We start from the raw sequence: 26,593 nt of genomic DNA on the forward strand, positions 1-26,593 counted from the left end.
TATTTTCGCGCCACGTGCACAAAACTCAATTATATTTTCAGTTCTTATTTTTTAAGTAATATACATTGTAATTAAAAAATGATTTAACAAAATCTTCAAATTTATCAAAAACGCCTGATAGAACATAAACAAAAAAAAATGTTCATTTTTATGTGAAATTAATTTTTTTTATTTACACATGACTTGTTGCACATAACTTAAAACTTAGCTATATTTTGTTATTTTTTTAAAGTAATGCACAGTCTAATAAAAAAATAATTTAACAAAATGTTAGATATATCAAAAACGCCCAACAGAACATAAGAGAATTAAATAAGTAAACAAAAAAATGAAGCATATTTTTAAAAATTAAAAAAAAATTTCTGTCCAAGTCACACGCAACTAAATATTTATTTGGTTTTAAATGTACCAAGTTTAATTTTTAAAAGATAATTTAACAATACTGAAATTTATCCAATTAAAAGAAGATAAAGCAAGGAATATATGAAAGTTTGAAAGGAGATATAGAAAATAAACAAATGACATTATTTTTTAAATTGTAAATTTTCATTTCTTTTTATTGACGCACTAAAATATTATTTTAAACAATAACTTTCTATACCTTTTAAAATAAACAAAAACTTGCCTAAGAACTGTGATATTAGTGAAACAAGTTCGTTTACATTTTCGTTCAGTCGCGCGGCTCGTTCATGCTGACAGTTGATATTTTGGTATTGATACTTAGCATTGAGTTGTAAATCTCGATGTGTAGGTACACTCACTTTTATTAGTGGCGCTCCTTGATTTATGAGCGTAGTAATATGACACCAACAGATTATTAAAGAGGAGATATTTCTCTACAAAATGGTGCCATTTTCGGAATTGTTTTCAATTGAATTTCTTTCATATTTCTTTCACTGAAGTTTTCAAGTTGGATTTTTTTCATGAAAAACAACTTTAACCCCTTTTTTAAGTTCACCATATTGATAAGTGACCTTTTTTCTTTAAAATGGTACTATTGTTTTATACGTAGAGACTCACAATATCGTGCACACCAAATTTGAAAAACACCAACATTTTTTTGTGTAAAAAACGCGGCATTCATCAAAATTAGTGACATAACTTGAAGTAGCCTTGAAAAAAAACTATTAAAAACACAAGAAAAAGAATTATATATCTATAAAGCAAAAAGATTAAATTTTATTTAAATCAAAACTTTAATCCAAAAAATAAACGAGATATCGCAAGTTGCAGTTAAGGGAAATTTAACTTTATTTACTAGTTTTCGCATCCCAAACTAGGCTTGTTTGGGATACCTATTATCAGAACATAATTAGCTTAATAAGATCTATTTGGTTATCAGAATATATAATTAAAACAATCTCAACCAGTTCGGTGTTATTTCTGATCAAATTTTAAAAATATTTATATGATTGAAAAGCTAAGAAAATAAGCTTTCTAAATATGTAACTGTTGTGCTGGCAACCACTTATTTGCATATGCGAATAACATAACACTATAAATGGCAAGCCTAGGTTGGCCTTGGTGTGTCTTACTCAAATGCCACCAGAAGTGACGCCGAAGAGCGTACATGTCCTCCCACCAAGACTCTCTGACTCGACACCGTCATTTGTACATATTGTAAATATACCTTTTCTTTAATACACTTATTATTGCGTTATCTTGTTGTTTGCGTCTTCATTGTATTTCCTTACTAATTATTGTTCAACCTTGCAACCACAACAGTAACTTGCATGCACTTTTGTCCATTGTATTTCAATTTTTTTCATATATATTGCTAGTTAATGAGTGTACCATGGTTACCAAATCAGAGGGGTCATTACAAAATCTTACCGAAGCACTGTTTTATGATGTTAACATTTTTATCACTTTATTGGCTTCAAACTCTTAAAATATAAAATGTATGTTATTATTTATTAACTCATTTGAAAGTATATTCATTTTCGAACGAAACTGTGATATTTTGAGGACTTAAACTGATTTGATTTTTAAAATATGACGATTTAAGCAGAACCCCCCTTGAAATCTGTGATTATCCAAAGCATTTTCTCATCCGCGTGTATTGTTACATTAACCCTTGTCCATGAATGGCCTTCGGGGCTTGATAAATGGTACCCTTGTAAAAAACATCTTTTTGACTGAATGTAAGTTTAAGATATTAGAAATCAATGTAAATTGGAGCTTTTGTTGTTAACTGACATTTTGCACAATTTTGTACTAAGAGCTTCTAATTGTTTGGTCAAATAGATATAGCTATGTGTTAATGTTTTCATCCAATTAATCCCTTGATATCAAAAATGAAATTATTTTATTATTCAATTTTGCAATTTTAATGAAACTATAGCACATTCTCTATAAAGAATACATCTATCGACCTTAGATTTACACTGGAAAAAGAGTTGAAGGTTTTTGTCTTTATATAGTACTAGTGGGGGGTACCCGGTGTTGCCCGGGTGTTTTTGGGTGTGTGTGGTTGGTCGGGTGTGGGGGGTGTTAATGAAAACCTAATAAATGAAATAAAAAAAACAGAAGAATGAACGTTAAAAAAATCTGAAAAACATGTGAAAAATGGCTTAAATAACCCTGCTTCAATATTAAAATTTAAAAATCGAAAAAAAAAAAAGACATCTCACACCACGATTCGAACCCAAAATCTTTAGATAATGAGGCAGCGCTCTAAGCAACTGAGCTAAGACGACGTGACCGAAATTGTGTCACTTTTTCAAATATTTAAAGTAAATCAGGTTACAACGTCGTATGACACATGCGTAGAAGCGAATTCGTCATGAGAGGACGGTTTTTGCTGGACGCCTCCCTCCCTGTAAAAAGCTACTGATTTCAGGGTGAAGGAGTTAACGTTTTTGGTCAATTTTTCGATATTTGTCGGGCGAAGGTTTGGAAGTTTAAAATGATATGGATCTGGCGAAAATCCGTGACCCGTGTGGAAAGTTTTTGTGAGATATACAAACACACATACATACATACAAACACACATTTTCGCATTTATATATATATATATATATATATAGATGGGCCATTTTGTATGTTGAAAATGCATGAAGGGTTGAAAGGCAGTGCTCTGACATTTAGTGAACTCAATTTCTGGTTCTACAAATAATGCAGAAATGACTGAATCCTCTTTTACTTTGATTTACTAAGCCATGCATTTGCATAAAGTATCTGCATGTCCGATTGAATCAGTGAAACAATATCTGATGAAGAAATCATAATCCGACAGCTTAGTAGCTCATGTTTGCAAACGATTAACTGTATAAACTGAGATACCTTTTTTGGATCATAAAATGCTAGCAAGATGGTTATGATCTGTGATCAGGATAAAGTGACTCTGTATAACACTTTGTGAAATGTTTATGTCGTAAATGCTCCTTTCTTTATCTAAATATAGTTTTAGCTGAGTATAGTTTTTTTTTTTTTTTGGTAGGTGTCAGTAACTTGCATAAGCTATTACTTTTTGGTTGCCATTGAGAAAGCTGTATGAAATTATAGCTCCAACACATCATCATATACATCAGAAATACATCAGATACATCAGAAACAACAATCATATCCAGGAATGAGTTGTAGTGTGGGAGTGATATACCAGAAGAAAGTAATGATTTTATTATATTGAAGACAGATTGACACTCAGTGGACCATTTCCTGCAGAGTGTCAGATTTGGAGTAGCAAGGTTTGACAGTAGTGTAACAGATTTGGAGTAGTGAGTTTTAACAGCAGCATGTTAAATTCAACCCTGTGAATTGTTACTTAGAAAGTATAGAATAGTTAAATCTTCACTACTTAATCACAAGCTATTTCGACTAAATGGAGAAAATGGGCAAATGAGTGAGGTTGAGCAGTGATATCCTGAGGCAGTTTGCTAGAGAATGGATGTAGTTATATGACTTAATAAGTTGAAGCTGGTTCAAAGCTATGAAAAATTGATTCCAATGGATCTGAAGTGGAATCCATTAGTGGTCTATCTGGAAATAGGAGAAAATGACTAGACCAATGCCGAGATCAATGAGAGAAGACAGCATTTTTGGAGTGTGCTTTTGAGACCTAAATAAACTCAGAAGAGTTACCTGGACTGGAGCATCAGTCATCGTATATGCAGCAGAGATAAGACAACTAGCAGGATTGGTTAGTTATGCAGGATGAAGCATTGAGAAAACTGTTTTCATGACCACATCTCTATGGAATTGCAACAATTGACTAATATCGAAACCATGGACGTAGAAGAAATTTTTAAGCATGCCAGAGTGCTAGCAAAGCATCCTAGTGAACTAGGGGCAATTGCAACTTCTACCATGAACAAGCCCAGTAGAGATGAGCAAACATTGAGGAGACAGAGCTGAAGATTTACTGGAAAATGCTTCATATGGTCCTACCTGAGAAGAGCTTGTCAAGAACCAAAACCAGACATTATCTATTTTCAGTGTGGCTAGGTTGCGCATATTATTAAGAACTGCCCTTCGCTTTGGGGAAATGAGTAAAGGGGTGCTATTGCACAAGTTGTCGCCCCTTTAATTCTGAAAAGGTGCATGAGAGTTTGTTGCCACAGATAGTGGTCACTGTCAAGTGTGAGGAACACTACAGCCCTTGTTGACACCGGCTTTACAACTACACTCGTCACTTTAGGAGTCACTGACTCTTGGAATAGAGCTAGCATTAGAGTGGTGGACGGCAAAGAGGTGAAATGTTGTAGGAAAACTGATGCCAAGATCGTGGTAAGGCAAATACCACTATGACTCAAAGTGATTATGCTCAATAGACTTGTTGGACTTGGATGTTATAGACCCGCTGGAAGGGGCTATAATTGTTAAAGGCTAGTACATAACTAGAATGGCAATGCTATCCAACCAATAAAACCCAGACCATGTCAGATTGAGGATGAGGATTTTCAAGCCTATTTTGATGGTGATAAGTGGACAGTAGCATGGCAAACCGGGTAAACTATTATAAAAGCACACTAGGAGGAGAAATTTGAGCAGTTTGAGGAAGAAATTGAGAGGTGTATTGATGAAAGAATTCTAGTAACATGTTTAGGGACAGTTAAAGTAATTCTGCCACTCATGACCGTAATTCACCCTACCAAGAAGAAAATCAGGTCAGTGTTGAACTTGCAAGAACTGAACAAGTATGTGGCATGCCATACCAAAGATGGAATTGATATATATGAGGAAGTCATTAGAGAGTGGAAGAGAATGGAACGATCAATCAAAATCATAGACTTAGTTCCCCTACCTTCAAATTCATGTGGACTAGAAACTGTGGCAGTACAAATGAATCGATTATAAAAGTCAGATTTATTGTTTAACCAGATTGGGATTTGGATAAAATTTTGCAGAAAAGATTATGACAGCAGTGCTTAAGACCGTGATGGTGCAGTAAAAAGAGCACCTGCTCTTATATCAATGATATACTGGTAAGCGAGAAAGAAGTGACTGCGGAAAAGGTGAGAGATCATGTCAACAAATATGGGGTGACAGCTAAAACCATCAGTCATTAGAAAATGAATTGGCTCTCATACTGAAATTACAACAGAATAAGGCAGGTAAGTTGATGTTTGGACGAGGAGATGAGATCCTTGAAGTAGTGTTGGGACGATTAATCTGAATCGGAAGTCGGAAAAATCGGAACTTTTGGGGGAATCGTAAAAAATTTGTGCCTAATTTCCAATTCCAAAATTGATTCTTTTAATATTTTTTTAAACTTAATTATCCATTGCTTGTACAGATGATAAATCTTTATTGTTTTAAACTATTAATAAAACTAAACTCTATGGATCATAATAACATCCAAAATAAGATGTAATTTTTTTTTGTTTGTAAAATAAACAAAACAAAACTTGAAACTTTTGCAAAAATTCGCTTGGTAACCTTTAGAAGAATGCAGTTTATTTACAAGGTATCAAAGTAATTGTATGAAATCAAAGAAATATTTTGTCAAGAAAAATAATATTAAGCATTATTGCTAATTAAATAAAAATAGAATATAAAGTGTTGTTTTTTAATCTTTAATTTATTTATTTTATGGAATTATGCTTTTGTCCAGTTGTCCGGTAGGTTTTTGTCTGCTCCCTCACTCAGCATTGACAAATATGACAAGGAATGGACAAAACATGAAAAAGATTAGCTTTGAATTGAGTTTGAAATGACTTTGTTAATTTTCATGCTTCTGTGTGGAAAACTTTTAGCATCAAATTTTCTTTGATTCTGTCTGAATCGTTTACTTACTTAGACTTAGTGATTCCTATGGCGCCAGATGCCATCTGAAACCTGATCAAATGTTCAAGTATTTTTGCACATCTACTTGCCAAATACACTTCTCAGATCACTAGGGACTGCCAAAAGTCACCACAGAATTACCCCACCCTATATGTAACACGATGTAACTTTATTATAAATTAATATTATCAGTATAATTTTTGTACCAAAAGAAGAAGGGAAAAATAGACGAGTAATAATTAAAAAAAAATTTTTTCATCAAACAAAAATAATGAAATTGCGAGACGAAAATCGTGTTTATATAATTGGCGCTTTAAAAAATAACATTCCCATGTAGTAGACATTCCAAACGTGAAAACATACCTGTATTTAATAAATCTAGTAAAAATCAACTAATGGTCAGATTTTCAGGAAATTTTTGATACGTATCCATTTTAGAATGAAATTGCATATAAAATGCAGTTTTCGTAAAATATACGAGGGGAATATTTTTTAAAATTCGAACAAAATATATTTAAATCTATTGAAATTTCTAAATGAAACATAAAAAATATTTTTATTTTTAAAAAATTTAAATACACATATTGAACAAAAATTTACCTTGAAGTTGCAATTAAAAAATTGATATAAACTTAATATTATCATGTTTTTTTTAGTGTTTTTTCAATTTAATATATACTATAATCAGCTGAATTGCCACGAAAAAGAAACTTCGTAAACATTAATTAATTTTTTAAAGATTAAAACGATTAAAATTCCATTATTTCAAAATATTCCGTTACAACATAGATTTTTAATTAATTATGTTTAATTTTTTTTTTAAATATTAAGTTTTAATATAAACATAACTTTTGTCAGCTATTTTATCGCCAGATTAAAACCAATTTGAAAATATTATTGCACAATATTAAACATTTTGTAGCCCCCCCCTCCTTCATATTTTGTTTGTCTCTTTTTACTGAACAAAATATGGAAGCCCATAGGTAACCAAAAGAACATTCAGTAAAACCGTATTTCATATTAATATACAAATGTTTATAATATTATTAATCATTAAACTGTGTAAATCTTAAAACCTAACAAAATTATAACAAAGATTAATTATTAATTGCAGTTTGAAGAAGATAAACAAAGGTTTTAAAAAATCATTAAGTCGCTTCTGCTTTTCCATAGTTCGTATAGTACACACAAATCTGACGTCATGGAAACATGCGGTCCAATCTTCACAATCATTTGGCAGCCCCTACAGATCACAGTTAAAAGATTTCAATGAGCAAGTTTTATTTTCTGACCACTGTGCCCTCTGAAATTGTAATGTTTTATTGTATCTTTCTCTGGTTTCAAAAAGGTTAAAAATATACATGAATATCTCACAATAAATTTATCAAAGTCTTGGATAAATTATATAAAGGGAAAACATTTACAAGTTTGTAAAATTAAAAAGAGAAATTATATCTACATTTTCTTTACCCCTCAATGATAGTCTACTTTTTGGAGCCATATTTGTGAACCCACTAAAAACAAAATAATTTTAGAATTTAGGATGGAGGGTTTGTAGCGCAACTGTTCTAAAATTGATTTTCATCGATATTTATTCAATAATTGCTCTTTTTGGGTTAATTTGGGAGGGATGTCTACATTTTTTAAGTGATTACGCATGCTTTTACGACGTTGCTAATCGAACTTAAGTTAGCTGGAAACAATTTAGTTAACATCCATAAAGAATTAGAATGGCCCAGCAATGATGATTATATTATTTTAAATTTATATTCAAAACAGATTTTCCACTTTAAATACTTAAACGATTGCTTTTCTCTCCGTCAAATTTTTTTAAGGGTTTCACACGTAATCTATATATAAAAAGGCAAAATGTGTGTGACCATTTCGTGTATGTTTTCAAAAGGCTTCTTTCGCACGCGCTCCCGGGGTCGTTACTATCGCTTAAAACTGTGTATATAGGTCCTATATCATAATATCTAGGAATTAGGAAAGCGTGTATAGATTTATTTACGTCGATTTTTACAAAATTATTGTTATTTTGGCTTCTCGCGTGTTGATTGGGCTTTTTAGTATAAATAAAATGAAACTAAACTCAACTCAAACGGACGTGTTCGCGGCAATGCGCCGGGAACAGACGCTTACGCTGCGTGACTTCTGTTTGACCTTCTTAATTAGGTCAAATGGAAGCAGCAAAGTTAACTTTTATTACGCATGCCTGTTTTTATAGTTATAGTTAGATAAATAAATTCAAACACGTTTACGCTGTATGTCGCGGTGGCCCAATGGTAACATCGCACGTTTTTTTTTTTCACACATTAATTTTCAACTCAAGGGTACGGGTTCGATTCTCATACCTACCAAAACATTTTTTTATTATTATTTAAAGTGGAGGCACTGAATAGTTAACAAAGCCTACGCCCTCTCCATGTTAAAAATCATTTTCTAAATAGTAACATTATTTGTTAAATATTTTGTTCTTACATAGTTTTCTCATTTTGCCTTTCAATCGTCCACTGTTTTCAACTGTTTATGAAGACTTTCAAGTAGCATGTAGGATGTTGTATACTAACGACGAATTGATACAATCTGGTTTTGTTTTAAAATCAAAATAAATCTTTTGTTGTCTTACAATTTTCAATCAATTACAAGGAATATATTCGAGAAAAAAATACATGTAGAAATTAGTGTGGCTTATGTAACAATTTTAAAATTTACAAAAAACAACAAATCTCTAATTAAATATTTATAAATTTTAAAAGAATCGGAATCAGGAATCGTATCGGAATCAGAAATTTAGAACAGAATTGGTAATTGTATCAGAATAGGGAAAAATTTTGGAATCGTCTCATCACTACCTTGAAGTCAATGATAGCCTAATCAAGCGAGAACTTTTCTCATATGCAACTTTATTAAAATGCAGACTGGTGTGAACCGGCGGGAAGATGCAATTTACCAAGAGGTGCTGCGCATGATACAAGAGGCCATTGCAGAAGTAAAAAGGGTATACCCGATAAAGGATGAATGACACATAAAAAAGAGGCCTAAAAGGTTAGTATGGAGTAATGCTAGCGGCCTGGTATTAGAAATAGGAAATCGCTGAAGATTAATCAAGAAGATTAGATCTGCATATTGCCTAAGTGGCAATGGAATCATAGAGAGGCATCATCAATGGCAGAATTTCGCCCCAGGAAGCAGTTTTTTGGTATTGTTATACTGGCACCGAAGACTGACCAACATGTCAGTGCCACATCGATCTGTTTTATGTACAAATAGTTATATCCTTTGGCCATAATTGAGAAAGCAAAACAGGCACAAGTAGAGATTATGGTAGGTGAGGAGGTGTGGGTTAAACACAAACAAAGTGGCAGTTGATGGAATGCCACATCACATCTTAGACATACAAGTAATTTCCTTAGCTGCAGAAAAGAAAGTCGATGAAGTCCCTTAAGAAGAACGCCTACAACGATCTCATCGCAAATGAAGATACCTGGCTTGTATGCTGGAATATGAGACCAATTATTGATCTTGAAGATCAAGGGGGTATGTGATTAAATGCTTTAAAAGAAAATTGGTACAAACCTGTTTTTTTATGTTGCCTGTAGTGTTTGTTGGCAAGCAAAAAGAAAAGGAAAAAAACATGATTACTACTTCTCTTTGTTTGCTATCTTGTCATCTGATATGCAACTGAAATACTTCCGGTTTTTAATAAAAATGGTTGATTTTTTAGAGACTTTGGCAGTTTCGATTTGGATGTTCGAGCAGCAAGTTTTGACAGCAGAGTTACGAGTTTTGCAGTTGCGAGTTTTGACAGCAGAGTGTCAGATTTGGAGTAGCAAGGTTTGACAGTAGGGTGACAGATTTAACCCAGGCAATTGTTACTTGGAAAGTGTAGAATAGTTTGTAGCAGTTAACAAACTATTTACTGTAAGCGGATCAATGCCCGGTGCCAAAGTGATTCGGCCACACTGACCAATCGGTTGGCAGGGCGCATTGATTTGAGCTGTCCCCTTAAGGACTATTTTTAGCCCTTTGGAATCTCAGCTGCGATCGCCAGAGAGACGCCAGCAAGCGACCTATACAGACCTCTCTCACTCACCCCTCCCACTGCTACTTGTTGACGACTGCAGTTTGATGGCAGACGGCACCTTCAAACAGACATTTACATTTTCTTTCTTTCTCTTCAGTCTGAGATACAATCTCGCCTTTTTTAAATAAACCCTTTATTATTGTTTTGTTAAAAGCAATGTCGTTTGGCCTTGTGTTTATTTAAGTAATTATTAGGAAAGAAATGCACAACATTTCCCTCCTATAAAATGGTGACCCGAAACGAACACAGACCTTTTGATTACAAAATGACATTTCTTTTTTTGAGCAAAATATAAAAAAAACGACAAGGGGCCAAATCACAAAGGTAGAAAGACTGGAAGAGATTTTTTTTTTTTTCATGAAAAGAACTTCAACGAAAACAGCAAGAAAGTTATTCATTTTCCTTTTGTAGCTTCAACGCAACAAACTCAAACTATATATATAAATATATATATTTATATATATATAAAAAAAAAAACTGAAAAACTTTGTTCCAAAAATATTTATTAATTTATTTTTTAACGGTTTAACTGTAAGTACAGTATTCACTTCATCTTTCACACACACACGCGCACACAATTCTTAAATCTTTCCTTTCCCAATCCATACTATTGCTATTATTTATTTTTATCTTACTTGTAATTCCTCTTACTTATTTTCCTTCGTTTTCCTATCTCTCATTCGTGTCTCTTTGAAGAAGTTTTTTGTTTTACACTTGTCGACTTTTGATTTTTTGGTCTGTTCATTTCACTTATTAATCTAATGTCTACCACCTTGCCTGCTTATGCGGGTGACATCCGAGTTTGGTTCACTCAGCTCAAGTTGTAATTTTTCAGTAAACGACATTAAAGAGCATCTGCAATTGCCGATATTATTTAGTGTATTCTCTGCATCGTTGACGCCAGTGGTCAAAGACTTAATTACTGACACCTCTCCTAACTCCACATACGACTCGATAAAACGGGAGGTCCTGCTCCGGACGTGAGTGTTAGCGGAAAAACGCTTCCAAACGTTAGTCCACGACGAGCTCTTGAGAGACCGTTTGGCTAGTGAGCTAATTCGGCGAATGAGAGAGTTAGCTGAAAACGTCCCCGCTGATAGTGCCCTTATAAAACAGCTTTTCTTTTCAAGGCTGCCGGCACAGGTGAAAGCCATTTTAGCTCCTATGTTGGAAAAAAACTCTGTTGACGTTGTAGCGGCATCAGCAAATAAAGTTATGGACTTTAACCAAGGGTCCTACCACCGCAGCTATCCCCCAGACTTCGGTTGAAGTCTCTACATTCTCAGCCAAAGTTAGGGACACAAGTCAAGAAGCCACTTCCTTGGCTATACTTAGCAATGCAAGTTGATTTTTTCTTTTTAGATAATTGTTATTTTATCAATTTGCATGAACAGAGCTATGTAAAAGATGCTTAAAGCCGTTTGAATTATGCAAATACCATAAGTGGTTCAAAAGTTATAAGAATTTTAAGTGTTAAAATTTATGCTTTTTTGTGGACATTTTTCTTTAGAAAAATGGGCCAAATTATGGACCTCGACATTTTAAGAAATTCAATAATTTCATCTCCATTTTTCAAGCTATTTTTATGAAACTCTTATGTAAAATTTTGTGCTCTTTCTGATTATGTAGTTAAAAGTGACATATCTCTTTACCATAAGCCATGAATTATAAATTAATATGTAAAAATTTCACATTTTTTAAAAGTGACGCATTGCATCATAAGTGGTAGTTTATTCACAAACAAAACAAACTATTATAGAGGTATTTAGATATAACTTTATTGAGAGTAGGTATTTACCTACCTCCCCATTCAAGGGGAGCTTGATCTAGGGTGTAACCATTGAATGCCCCAAGAGTATTCATGGCCGGTATTTACTACTATCCTCAAAAAAAAAGTAGATATGAATCAATCTCAGAAATAGATAAAAGAAAATGTTTTCATACAAATTTTGAATTTCTGTAAAAGATGGAAATTCCCATAGTCGACCAGAACTTATACACTCTGGGACCAGTCCAATTTTTTAAATAAACTCACGATTTACATTTTGCAAATCATCTCTATCCGGCCAAAGATAGACACCTATTTTCTGAGATGCAGCCATAAACCGTACTCTACATGAATCCTCGAATGTAGCTTCAACCAGGATACCAGGAATCTTGGTAAGCAACAACTATATATTCACCAATTGATGGTAATTTTTTTGGTAGTTGTTCGCACAGGTGTTGAACAAGACATTGAATTTCTGCCTCTTTTGTTGCATGCTGTCATCACTTCGATTTTTCATAGTTTTCGTATTCTTTTTCCCAGCAACTATTTCTTTTAAAACAGACTTTTTTCTCTCTGCATTCTTTGTATGTAAAGTTTTGCCTCCTTTTTGTGCTGTCTTCATCAGATTGTGACGATCATCCAATGGCATATCTTGCAACCATTTCATCATTTTAGTTCTATTGCGTTTCAGCAGTTGAACGGATGAATGGTGATGCATTGAAGCATGTGGCCGTCTTCTTTGACTATGGTCTAGGTCACCAAAATGATGTTCACATCCCAAGTGCATATCTGTGAATTGAAGAATATTTTCTTTTAGCAATATTCACTTTCGATATTTAAAAAAAATATTTATATTTTTTTAGTGTAAAATGACAAAATATGCTGTAAATGTTATTAAAATATTCTTACCGTGTACAATCAATATCTTTATGTGAAGGGGCTCCACCAAATTTGCCTCCTGGAAGAAAGTCAGCAAGTTGCCTTTCAATTGTTAAATTCGTTGCGGATGCAACAACCTTGAGACATGAAAATAATTCATTTTTTGTGTCTTCATGAGTGATGAATAGGCACTCTACCATCCTATTCCTGTGAGGTAAATTTAAAATTTCATCACTTATGTCTTCAGTCCAGTGGATGTCTGAATATGAAATAATAGATGGATTCTTTTTACATTTTTCTATAAATGTATGCATATCTTGAACATGTTCGTTAAGTTGAAGATAAGCTACATTTGATTTGGTAATCAAATTCCAAAAAGGTCCTGTAATTTTAACGTAAACAAGTCGAAAAGATTGCAACATAATGCCAACAAATTGTGACTACAGGTCAGCTTGAACAACTTTTAATTTGTGATTTGGATTTTTCACCATTTTCAAAACTTTCAGAAATTGTTCTTTATGAAGGAAGACCTCTGCTGATGTCTGGAAAATGGCGTTGAATCTGTTATATCTGTAATTCCCTATTACAGACTTGACACCATTTTCTTGGCAATAGCTTTCCCACAAATCCCGAATTCCATAATGGTCACCAGCTGGACCAAATATTTCCGATACTGTCCGTACTACTTTCTCTATTATAGAGCTTTCAGAATTCCAATTGGAGAAAAATGATAGAGAGTCACAGCCGAGTCGACCATGTTTACTCAAAAGGGTCTTCTCATATTCCCGAATATCTTTGCAGCAGTATGTATGAAATCCGAGAAGTACATGCGCCATACAGTAGAAGTTCAGAATGGGGATGTGTCCTGGCCAGCAAAATCTTTTATCATGTCATCTCTCCATTCTGACAAAAGTTCGTTTGCCTTTTTCTGATTACTTGCTCTGTCACTTATACAGAATGCAAGTTTCTTCAGTGTGGATTTTATAAATTCATCTGAATCTTTAGCTTCACCTGAACCATGAATGTTAGCAAGTTCCATTAAATGTTCTTTCGTCACATCATGGATGGCATTTGCTGTTTCAGAACCAACCCTGGTAAATCCCAAGCTTATAATGCTTCCAGATGGTAAACTGATAGAGGTATCAATTATTTTTTGTTTCTTTCTGGTTGTTCCATCTCGATTAACTCCCCAATTTTCACTTGCAACTAACTGCTCTGAAATAAACTTTTTAGTGAGAAAATGCCCTTGGTCAACAATCACTTGAACAGTTGGGGTGCTTGGCAAATCATCTTTTTTTAGTATTTTTCCAAAGAGATGCTTTGAAATGCACATTATTACTGCTGGAACTTTCTGTGTTGTGACTTCAAGCCCAGAAAGCTCAATAATGCACATCCGCAAATTATCTGTAAAAGTGCCATCTTTTTCTTTTGTTTTTATCGTTTCGGATGACAAATTTTCATTTTCAATTTCCAGGGTTTGAATTCTGATTTCTTTTTCTTTTAATTTCATGTCCATGGCTTGCATGTGTTCATCTTTACTTTTCTGCATTTTAGTGTATTGTAACCTAAAATGGGAGGCTGATTTTTGTGCTGCTCTCTTCTTTCGAATTTCCTCATCTATTGAGGATTTCTTATCTGCACATTCTTTTAAATATTTGTTGTTCACCTGCTTTAAATTTTGTTGTAAGATAAGTTTCTTTGAAAGCTTTGAAATTTTGAATTCTTATCCTCTTATTTAAAATTTGCCATTTTTCCTTGTAGGAATTATCTCTCTTTTTTATGTATTTCAAAGAATAATGTCTTATTCTTCTTTCAAGGTCCTTTAGTTTTGTCTCTGCACATGAGATGTTGTTCAACATTTGGCATAGTTTCTTGGATTTTTTTGAAATTTCATACTGTAATAAATCCTCCCTCTTTTGAAATTCTCTTTCTTCATGTATGTTATCAGAAATTTCATGGTCAGTATCTCCAGCACTTACTGTTGCCTCTATGCCTCGGAGGTCAGAACTTGATGATCCTTCGTGATCCTGTGATTTTTGGGGTTGAAATTTTAGCATTCTTCTTACCACCTGAAAATCGGCATCAAGAAAATCTTTCAAATTCTTAAATTCTGGAACTTTTTTTTTCTGTCGAAATTTATCCTTGGTCTTTACTAACCTAAAAACCTTTGTTTTTAAAATGGCTGGATTAATTTCTTTTAAGTCACTACATAATGTCTTTATAACAGCAACAACACTATTGAGATCTCTTTTAAACAATTTGACTAACTCAACAACAACACCATTCTGTAAAGCATCACACTGCATGGAAATATTTTTTTCAAGAAGATTGTGACAGGTTAATTTCAGTGTTTCACAGTAAGGTCCTGTATAGATTTCCTCCATAATATACTGAAAAAAAAGTGATTGGATGAAGTAGGTAAATTAACTTGTTGCACATAAAGTCTAATTCCTAATTTGGTACAATTTAATAAATATTACTCAGATAAAGAAAATAATTTGCGATATAAAATTATCGTTAATATCAACCACAATATAAAGAGAGAGAGGAAAAAACAATGAATAAACCAATTGTTTTTTTTTTGTTTTTTGTTTTTTTAAATCTTTTTCAGCACACTGAAATCTACAAGAAAAAGTTTTTTTCTACCAGTTCGAGTTCACGCTTTTTCTAAAATGTTACCGAAATATCAAACGGAAATTTAAAGGAAATTATAGTACATATGCATTTTGGGGTACTTATGTATTTTTGATACCGTGAGAAATACACTTTCAAAAAACAAAAAAAAAGGGTTGTTTTTTTTCATTAAATTGGTAGGTGAAAGTGCAGAATAGTTAACGGCTTTCCCCATGTTAAGAATGGCTTTCTCAATAATAACTTTATTTCAGCATGGTTCGTATTTCTCGCCGTATTAAAAATACCCATTTATTTTGATACTACGAGTGTACAAACCATGCTGAAATAATAATTTAGAAAGCCATCCTTAACATTGGGGGGGGTTAACTATTCTGCACTTTCACGTAACAATTTAATGAAAAATAAGTTCAACTTTTCAATAAATGTTTTTCCAATTATATTTTGATAAATTTTTATACAATAAATGTTTTTCCAATTATATTTTGATAAATTTTTATACAATAAATGTTTTTCCAATTATATTTTGATAAATTTTTATACAATAAATGTTTTTCCAATTATATTTTGATAAATTTTTATACAATAAATGTTTTTCCAATTATATTTTGATAAATTTTTATACAATAAATGTTTTTCCAATTATATTTTGATAAATTTTTATACAATAAATGTTTTTCCAATTATATTTTGATAAATTTTTATACAATAAATGTTTTTCCAATTATATTTCGATAAATTTTTATACAATAAATGTTTTTCCAATTATATTTTGATAAATTTTTATACAATAAATGTTTTTCCAATTATATTTCGATAAATTTTTATACAATAAATGTTTTTCCAATTATATTTTGATAAATTTTTATACAATAAATGTTTTGCTTTTCAAATGGCGCTCGCTCAATTTAGACAATTATAAATATGTCATTTTCATTTTTTGTTTTTAACAATTTTTCATTTTTTGTTTTTAATAAAAAATAAAATGTTCCATGAAAAACTTTCCTTTTTTTTTTTTTTTACATAGGCATCACCACATTATCAAGGCCAAGAGGCCACTCAAGGATAAGGGTTAAAGAGTGTACAGTAGAAATTGGACATTATAGTAATCATTAGTAATGAAAATTTGGTAAAGTTGATAACTTATATGGAACGGCTCATCAAGAACTTATTTACGTTAGACTTGAAGACAACCATATTGTAGTCAGCCGGAAAGCAGGAAAACGGAAGACAATTCCACAGGCGTGCAGTTCTAAGAAAAAAGCTTTGTTCATGGAATCTACGTTTAGGTTTAGGCACAGATAAAGAGTGGGGGGAATTATTGATAGTGTTTACAGCTAGACGAGTGTTTCTTGTGAAAGTTTGGCGAGGGGGGACCATAGATTGAAGCTCATTCGAACACTGTCCATGAAAATAACGATACATCAGAGACAAACTCGCAACATCTCTTCTTATATTGTTCTCATTAATTAAATCGGGTTTGTATTACTGTACACATAGATTCGAAAAAGTTGTCAAAAAACAAATATATAACAAATAAATGTTATCAAAGGCAAGATAAGTTACTTTTCTACCAAACTGGATATATTTTTCGTATTTTTATTCAATGTAACATGTTTATTCAGCTCGAAAACCATACAGTGTTTACCGATGTATTGGAAAAGTCAAGATGGCGTCTGACTCTCTCTTTAACATGGTAAGTTTGGAAAAAGGTGTTATAAATAAAAAACTAGAAAAAATACTATTAAAAACCCGCCAAATATATGTTAACCTATGTCACGGTAACATATATTGAGCAAGTTTTTAACAGTATTTTATCCAGTTTTTTATCTATAACACCTTTTCCCAAACTTACCGTGTTAAAGAGAGAGTCAGACGCCATCTTGAATGTTCCAATACATCGGTAAACACTGTATGGTTTTCGAGCTGAATAAACATGTTACATTGAATAAAAATACGAAAAATATATCCAGTTTGGTAGAAAAGTAACTTATCTTGCCTTTGATAACATTTATTTGTTATATATTTGTTTTTTGACAACTTTTTCGAATCTATGAGTACAGTAATACAAACCCATTAAATCGACACATTTTCAATTAAACAATTACGGATATATGTTGTCTTTCACTTTTTTTATTTACTTTTTTTTCATAGTTCTTTCCGAAAGTTTAATTTTTTTGCTATTTATTTCATGCTTCGGCCATAGTCTCCCCTTAGTAGGTGCGTGAAATAAAATGACATCTCCAATTTCGGCAATAAAGTGTAGAAGCACCCTATTTTTTTTACATTGACAAATTCAGAGTAAAATAATGAGAGAAAGAAAAGCTTAAAAGAGAATTATTTTTTAAATGAAACAGGTGGAGTATTTAAACGAAAAAGACGTTATCTGTATTTTTTAAATATCGTAAAGTTTTCCGACATTAAAAAAAATGAAATAAAAAGAAGAAATGGTTACTATTATTTTTTTTTACATGACCCCTGTTTAAAAACAAAACAACAAAAAACCCAAACAATTCTACTTTAAGCACAAGTTATCATAAGAGAAACACATTGTGACAAGTGTACTCAAGGCATTAAAAAACAACAAAAACGTTTTGTTTAAAAAGAAAATTTGAAAAACTTGAAAGCTACTTTTACAATTGACAAATTCAGAGTAAAATAATGAGTGAAACAAAAGCTTAAGAGTTTTCTATTTATGAGACGTAAACACGAAATGAAACTCGCTAAAATGAAACTGACTACTATCAGCGCATAGCAGCACTACGCGCTGACAGCCGTAGCGCATAAATAGCGACTCGTTTTTTTTTTCGTTAATTTAAAAAAGATAACATTTTAAAGAAAGTTATTCGCAATTCATAATTATCAAATATTTACATATTATATATAAAAATAATTCTGAAACTATTATCTATATGAAAATAGATGAAATATGTCGACTTACCTTATCAATTTTGAAATATTCTTCGTCAACTTTGCTCGGTCGTAAATTTGCTTTCTGTGGTCGTAAAAATACAGTTCAAAGTCCAATAGAAATGGACTTCTGAGTATATAATGCCTGCGAAATTTCAGCCACATCCAATAAAATCTAACCCCGCGCATGTGTATCCAACCGCAACGTATGAAATCTAAACATTGGAAAATGTGTTTCCATTTTGCTTTCGTCAATTTTGAACGGTTTTTCATTTTTAACTTGAAGCATAAAAACATTGAACGCATAAAAGTAAAATAAATTAATACCATTTGAAAGCTTATTTTATTCTCTTTCCATCCATGTAATTCTTTTAAAGATTGGTCCACAAATAAAAAAGATATGGCTTGTTTAAGCCCATTAGGTGTAAAATATTGTCAATGTTGGCGAAAATGTGGCATATGCTTGCATTGCTACTATACTTGACGCTCTCAAGCGGCTTACCAGAGAGGTGAGGAAGCTGAGTGTGGTCAGATCATAATCACCCAGACGCCACTACAAGAGCCGTTCGCCATCCCCACATCACCACTGTCACTCTAGCAAGCCAGGACTATGCTTTTATCATCGTCGTTTTGGCAAGGACGCACTGCACTGTACAATGCCCTGTTCGTATTTGAACCAGGGAAACAATCGTCTGGAGAACTAAGCACGGCACATTCTCCACAGACCTCCCACAACCGTGCCTGACTTCTTATTCCAAGCGCATTGCTTGGTTGATACAGGAGCAGCTTGCAGCATTTGGCCACTGAAACTCCTCACCGAGAAGCCGCCAGTTTCACCCATCACACTGCAAGCGATAAATCACTCCCCCATCCCCACATACGGTCAAATTTCACGTTCTCTGGACTTGGAATTACGGAGAGACTTTACATGGGTTTTTACCATAGCGAATTTACCTTACCCCATCCTAGGCACGGACTTCCTGTACCACTTCAACCTAATAACTCGTCTATTCCCATGTACGGTCAAATTTCTCGTTCCCTTAACTTGGAATTACGTAGAGACTTTACATGGGTTTTTACGATAACTGATTTGCCCTATCCCATTATAGGCGTGGACTTTCTGCATCACTTCAACCTATTAGTTGACATACGCAGACAACAGCTGATAGATGCTAATACGGAACTTTCCGTCATGGGTTCAAAATCGAACTACACATCTATCGGCTTTGTATTTTTCAGCACTTCTACCGATGATCCATATCATACATTATTAAACTCCTACCTGGAGTTAACTTGAATTTTGTTGAGTGAACCAACTCACTCAACAGCTCACCATACTGAGACCACAGGTGCTCCTGTATTCTCACGACCTCAACGCCTCCCTGCTGACAAACTTAAAGCAGCGAAGGCAGAGTTCAACCATATGCTGCAACTGGGAATCATACGCCCCTCGTCCAGTCCATGGGCTTCTCCTTTGCATATGGTCCCAAAACGTTCCAGAGATTGGCGTCTGACTGGGGACTACCGACGATTGAATGCCACTACGGTACCCGATCGTTACCCAATCCCACACATACAGGACATATGTGCTTCCGGGTTGCAATTGTTTACACCATTGCATTTATATTTGCCCTCTGTCGGCCCCATAACAGTGGAGTTACTATCTTGAAGAGCATATCTGAGAAAATAGACCACATCCTGTCTGCACATCCCTCGGCTAACATCCACATTTGTGGTGACTTCAACGTCCATAACGTGGAATGGCTGACCCACTCAAATAAGACGGACGATGAGGGGAGGTTCTGTCATGATTTTGCCATTGCTTATGACCTCACTCAAATTGTTTGCGAGCCCACCCGTGTGCCCGATACTACAGGTCAATATGCAAGCCTCCTAGACCTTTTTCTCTCAACTTCCCCTGAGCTATGTTCATGTTCCGTTCTTTCTCCTCTAGGATCCTCCGACCACTCCATCGTATCATTTAAGATAAAAATGAAATGTAATAAGTCCCCAGACGTACCCCTCCACCGTCATGTATACTGATACTCCATGGCTGACTGGGATAGCTTCCGTACATTTATATCTTATCTACCTCTGCATTCTATGTTTAAAAAGGATGTGTCTTCTATAGTATCAGATCTGACCGAATGGTTAATTGTAGGCATAGACTGATTCATACCAACTAAAAAAATTCCAACAAAAACCTAACAGCCAGCCATGGTTCTCCCCGGAATGTGCTGCTGCCATCGCACACAGAAATCACTTTTTCCATAGCTACCAACGTAATAGATGCACTGAGACTAAAGCTGCTTTCAGGAACGCCAGCAACCACTGTAAAAGAGTAATAAAAAAAATGCAAGAGAGCTATATGCCCAGTCTGTTAAATCCAAAGTAGCTGATCAGCGGCTTGGTGCCCACCAGTTTTGGCAAATAACAAATAGGATCCTGAACAGAAGTGTGCGTTCTATCCCAACCATTATCAATGGACCAGAGGTCATCTCGTCAACTTCAGACAAGGCCAAACTATTTGCCAGGAACTTTGCAGCTAATTCTACCCTATGCGATGAAGGCCATCAACTCCCCATATTTCCTCCTATAATACAGAACACGCTAGGTAACATACAAATATCTGTGCATGAGGTCGCCAAGCTAATCAAGAACCTAGATTCCAGTAAAGCAACTGGCCCTGACGGCATCCCAATTATAGTGTTAAAAAAGCTTCAACCAAAACTTGCTCCCATACTTACAAAACTGTTTAAGGAGAAGTGCTTTCCAACACCTTGGAAAACCTTATCAGTATGCCCCGTATTTAAGAACTCAGGTGAAAAGTCATCTCCCTCTCAGTACAGACCAATAATAAGTCTCCTGTGTGTCATGAGTAAGTTGCTGAAATCCATATTAAATAGAGAAATAGTCAACCACCTCAGCAGAAATAACCTTCTTAGTGACACGCAATATGGTTTCCGTTCTGCTAGATCTACCGCAGATGTGCTAACAGTTATATTTCATAGGATTAGTGAATCTCTTGACAAAGGCTTCCTTTCTAGGGCAATTGCTCTTGACATATCAAAGGCCTTCAACAAGGTATGGCATAAAGGCCTACTTCACAAGATTTCCAGCTACGATATAACTGGAAATGTTCTCTCTATCATTAAATCATTTCTCTCTGATAGGCTCATAAGAGTAGTGGTTGATGGTCAAAAATCAGAGGCCCACAGTATTAATGCTGGAGTCCCTCAAGGGTCCATCCTGGGCCCAACTCTCTTCCTGATCTACATCAATGATCTCTCTAAACACACTTAAATCATTCGTTGACATCTATGCTGATGACACGACCATCTACAGCAACACACCAAAGGCTGTAAATGACAAAGTTCTCTCTGATTCTCTCTCCTCTGATCTCGAGCGTGTGGTTCAGTGGGGGAAGATGTGGCTGGTTACCTTTAATGCATCTAAAACCAAACTCCTATCTTTACATCATCAACGCTCTGATCCCCATCTGGCATCAATTGAAATGGATGGCTCTCATGTTTTGACAAGCTTCTGGGTTTGACCTTCACTCCTGATCTGAAATGGAACACGTACATCAAGTCTGTTGCCAAGGTCGCTGGAAAGATGGTGGGATCCTTCTACCGCTCCAGAAGATATCTCATTACTGATGCAATTCTCTATCTATATAAAAGCCAAGTACGTCCAAGGATGGAATACTGCTGCCATATCTGGGCAGGAGCTGCTAAAAACAGCCTATCCTATCTTAACAGAGTACAAAATAGACTTTTTGGCTTAGTGGGGGATGCTCTTTTCTCTTCCCTGAAACCTCTCTCCCACAGAAGAGACGTTGCAAGCCTATCTTTGTTGTATCATTATTTCTATGGCAGGTGTTCATCTGAACTCCAATCTCTGGTCCCCCTTCGCCAATCTTTTACGAAAAACACCCGTCTAGCTGAATCCACTGTCAAAAACTTTCCCCACTCTTTATCTATGCCTAAATCAAAATGTAGATTCCATGAACAAAACTTCTTTCTTAGAACTGCACGCCAGTGGAACTCTGTTCTGTCTGCGTGCTTCCCTCCTGACTACAACCGGGATGTCTTCAAATCCAATGTAAACAAATTCCTGATGAACCGCCCCCTAAGTAGACACTTTATTAAATCTTCACACTAACGTACTGTACTTACAATAACCCTTATCCCTGAGTGGCTTCCGGGCCTTGATAAGTGGTGATCACCTTAAAAAAAAAAAAAAAAAGGACTTCGCTTCTTCACTGCACGGCTGCACGATTGTAAGAACTTCTCCAAACTAAATTTGGTTAAGGCATACCATCAGATTCCAGTGAATCCAGCCGACATCCCGAAAACTGCTGTAACAACTCCATTTGGAGCGTTTTAATTTTTAACTATTCCTTTTGGTTTGCGAAACGCGGCTAGTACCTTTCAATGCTTCATGGGCGAGGTAGTGCGTGATTTAGACTTTGTCTATAACTACATAGACGACATTCTAGTGGCAAGTGCCTCACCTGAGGAACATGTCACTCACCTCTGCCTACTGTTCGAATGGTTTCAACAGTACCAGGTTAGAATTAACCCTGGTAAATGTGTTTTTGGTGCTTCAGAATTAGTTTTCCTGGGCCACATCATCAGCCCAGAGGGTATATCTCCCTTACCTGAAAAGGGTAAGGCTCTACAAGACCTTAAACCACCCACTTCACTTCGCCAACTAAGGCACTTCCTCGGCTTGCTAAATTACTTCAGGCGTTTCATCCCACACTGTGCGGCTCTCTTGTCTCCTCTTTCTGACCTGTTACGTAATAGGAAGAAGAAAAATGAGCAAATTTCGCTGAATAATATTCAGCTGAAAGTCTTTAAACAAGTGAAGGAGAAACTAGCAACACACACATTACTTGCACATCCTGTGCCTGATGCCCGGTTTTCACTGGTTGTGGATGCATCGGGCACAGCTGTAGGTGCAGTGTTGCAACAACAGCAACTACAACCCCTCGCATATTTTTGGAGGCAGCTGAAACCGGCAGAACAAAGTTACAGCACGTTTGGCCACAAACTCCTGGCTATGTACCTCGCAGTGAAACACTTTCAACATTCACTCGAGGGCCGACAATTTGTGATCTACACTGATCACCGTCTGCTTACATTTGCACTGCGTGCTAAGCCAGACAAATATTCACCTTGCGAAACTCGTCACTTGGATTTTGTTTCGCAATTTACCAGTGATATCCGACATATCTATGGGGGACAGAACACTGTGGTAGACGCCTTATCCCATCTCCCTATTAATTCTGCCCTCACCTTCGGATATCGATTTACAACAAATATGGCCTTAGACCAGCAAAGTCCGGACATGTTGGATCTGTGGTCACCTGAATTCGCAACTTGCAAATTCGTGTATCTGCCCGTGCCTACTTCGGATACGCAGATCATATGTGACACTTGAACAGATTCACCTAGACCGTTTGTTCCCATGACTCATCATAGAGCTGTTTTTGACACACTACACAATCTGGCACACCCCAGACGCATAGCCACAGTGAAGCTGATTACAGCTAGATTTTTCTGGCCGAATATGAGGCGTGACATCACTGCCTGGACACGTTCTTGCATTTCCTGTCAGAAGTAAAAGGTACACAACCATATCCGTGCACCCCTGGGAACATTCAGCACCCCAGATGCTCGGTTCAGCCATGTTCACATCGATCTGGTTGGACCATGGCCAGTCAGCCAGGGATTTACTTATCTCCTGACCTGCATAGACTGTTTCAAACGATAGCCTGAAGCTATTCCCCTTAAGGACATTTCGGCTGAATCTGTTGCGTGAGCCCTTATATCGGGCTGGATATCACGCTATGGAGTCCCCACAACAATTACCACAGACCGTGGAGCACAGTTTGAATCCCACCTGTTCCAGGAACTTTCCAGGATTTTAGGGATCACACGTATTTGAACAACAAGCTATCACCCAGCTTCAAACGGGATGATAGAACGCTTCCATCGACAATTGAAAGCTGCCTTACATGCTTACCCTGACCAACAGCGATGGAGCGAATACATACCTGTTGTCCTTCTTGGCTGTTGTGCAGCTATCAAAGATGACCTGGGATACTCTCCAGCCGAACTTGTCTATGGAGTATCTCTATCGCTGCCAGGTCAGATGCTAATCCCGATAGAACTAGAATTGTCAGATCTAGCTCTGTTTATAAACAGACTGCAAGCTTACTTTAGTAAGCTCCCACCCATAAAACCTAGGGAACAGACCATAAAATCTTTGGTCTCCAAAGACATTTCTTCATGGACACACGTGTTTCTTAGAAAAGACTGTGTGAAAGCCCCTCTAACACCGCCTTATACTGGTCCTTATTGCATGTTATCACGCACTTCTAAACTTTTCACCCTGGATATTAAGGGCAAAAAAGAAACAGTATCCGTTGACAAAGTGAAAAAAGCTTTTCTTAATTCAGAAACACAAGACACACATATCCCACCTACATTCACACAGCATACACCTGAAGTGAATACTGAAAATAACAACTGTGTCACTACTACACGTAGTGGCCGCCGTGTACATTGGCCCAAAAAATTATGCAAAACTTTGTATATTTAAACCCCTGTAAATTCGGTTTATTTTTTGTTTTTATAAAAAAGAAAAGAAGAAATTTTAGCTAGAACTTTCTATTCTCATTACCCCTTTATATATTCTTTCTTCGGCAACATAAACTTCCAGGCATTGCGTTGCCTTATGTTCTGTATTTTTCTAAAGACTGCTACCTTTTTATTTTTCTTCATCGGCTTTTCGCCTAAGCAGGGGGTGATGTAGCAGTTAACAAACTATTTACTATAAGCGGATCAATGCCCGATGCCAAAGTGATTTGGCCACACCGACCAATCGGTTGGCAGGGCGCATTGATTTGAGCTGTCCCCTTAAGGACTATTTTTAGCCCTTTGGAATCTCAGCTGCGATCGCCAGAGAGACACCAGCAAGCGACCTATACAGACCTCTCTCACTCACCTCTCCCACTGCTATGTGTTGATGACTGCAGTCTGATGGCAGACGACACCTTCAAACTGACTTTTACACTTTCTTTCTTTCTCTTCAGTCTGAGATACAATCTCACCTTTTCTAAATAAACCCTTTCTTGTTGTTTTGTTAAAAGCAATGTCATTTGGCCTTGTGTTTATTTAAGTAATTATTAGGAGAGAAATGCACAACATTTCCCTCCTATAAGTTAACTGTGGACTAACTACATTTTTAATTCTTCATCAACTTCCAATTGCAGCAAAGCATCCAAAAATTCAATTTTTGCAAAATCCAAACCGTTTCCATCATTTATTTTTGCAAAAGATGTTTCTAACAAGGCAAGAAGTGCATCTAAGGAATTGTTAAATCCAGTGGAATAATCAACACATATTCTTACTTTTCCATTTGCTTTTTAAACAAAAACAATGAGAGCTTTCCATGTGAAGTAATTGGTGTACTCTTTATTGTTGAAGACTTTAAACTGCTGGTTTAATATATCAAGTGCAACATAGAGTACTAGATGTTTGAGTCTAAACATTGGTTTCCAGCAAACTTTTATTTGGGAGTTGACTTTGATTTGGTACAAAATCATAGATTTTCCTAAAAAATACTGTTAAATTTAGCCTTGAGTATTTTTGTTGATTGCTTTTCAATACAAGAAAAAAAGATTTAAAGTGTTAAAAACATGCTTGAGAGGAATATAAAAAAAAATCAATTCCTCTATTCAGTCTAAAGCAAGCAGAATTATATCAGAATAATCACAGAGATAGCATGTTTTAGAAAATATTTTTTCTTTAAAGGACACATTGCAGTTTAAACTTGTCACCTGAATTGTGCTACCTGATGCATTTTGAGCTATATGATGCCTTTCTGTTAATGCCAACTTCCCAATATGTTAGTACATGGAGTATTAGATGAAGACAATGCTTGAAGTTGTATCAAACTGAAAATGAGCTAGATTACTATTTACAATAACTTTGTAGAAAATGTTTTTGGGGTTATATTTCTTCTTCTTCTTCTCCTTTTTGTACTCTTCTTCCTTTCTCTTTAGTTTGCTTTACTAT

The 26,593-nt window shown here is 35.2% G+C and overlaps 1 protein-coding gene across 3 annotated transcripts in view; it reads left to right on the forward strand.

The window, feature by feature from the left end:
• LOC145286014 (aspartate--tRNA ligase, mitochondrial-like) overlaps positions 1-26,593 on the forward strand; it is a 517,834-nt gene that overhangs the window by 188,119 nt on the left and 303,122 nt on the right. The gene's annotated exons all lie outside the window — the stretch shown is intronic.

This window comes from Euprymna scolopes, chromosome 10 (genome assembly GCF_053919585.1).
Source record: "Euprymna scolopes isolate OS-2025 chromosome 10, ASM5391958v1, whole genome shotgun sequence".
Lineage (NCBI taxonomy): Eukaryota > Metazoa > Mollusca > Cephalopoda > Sepiida > Sepiolidae > Euprymna > Euprymna scolopes.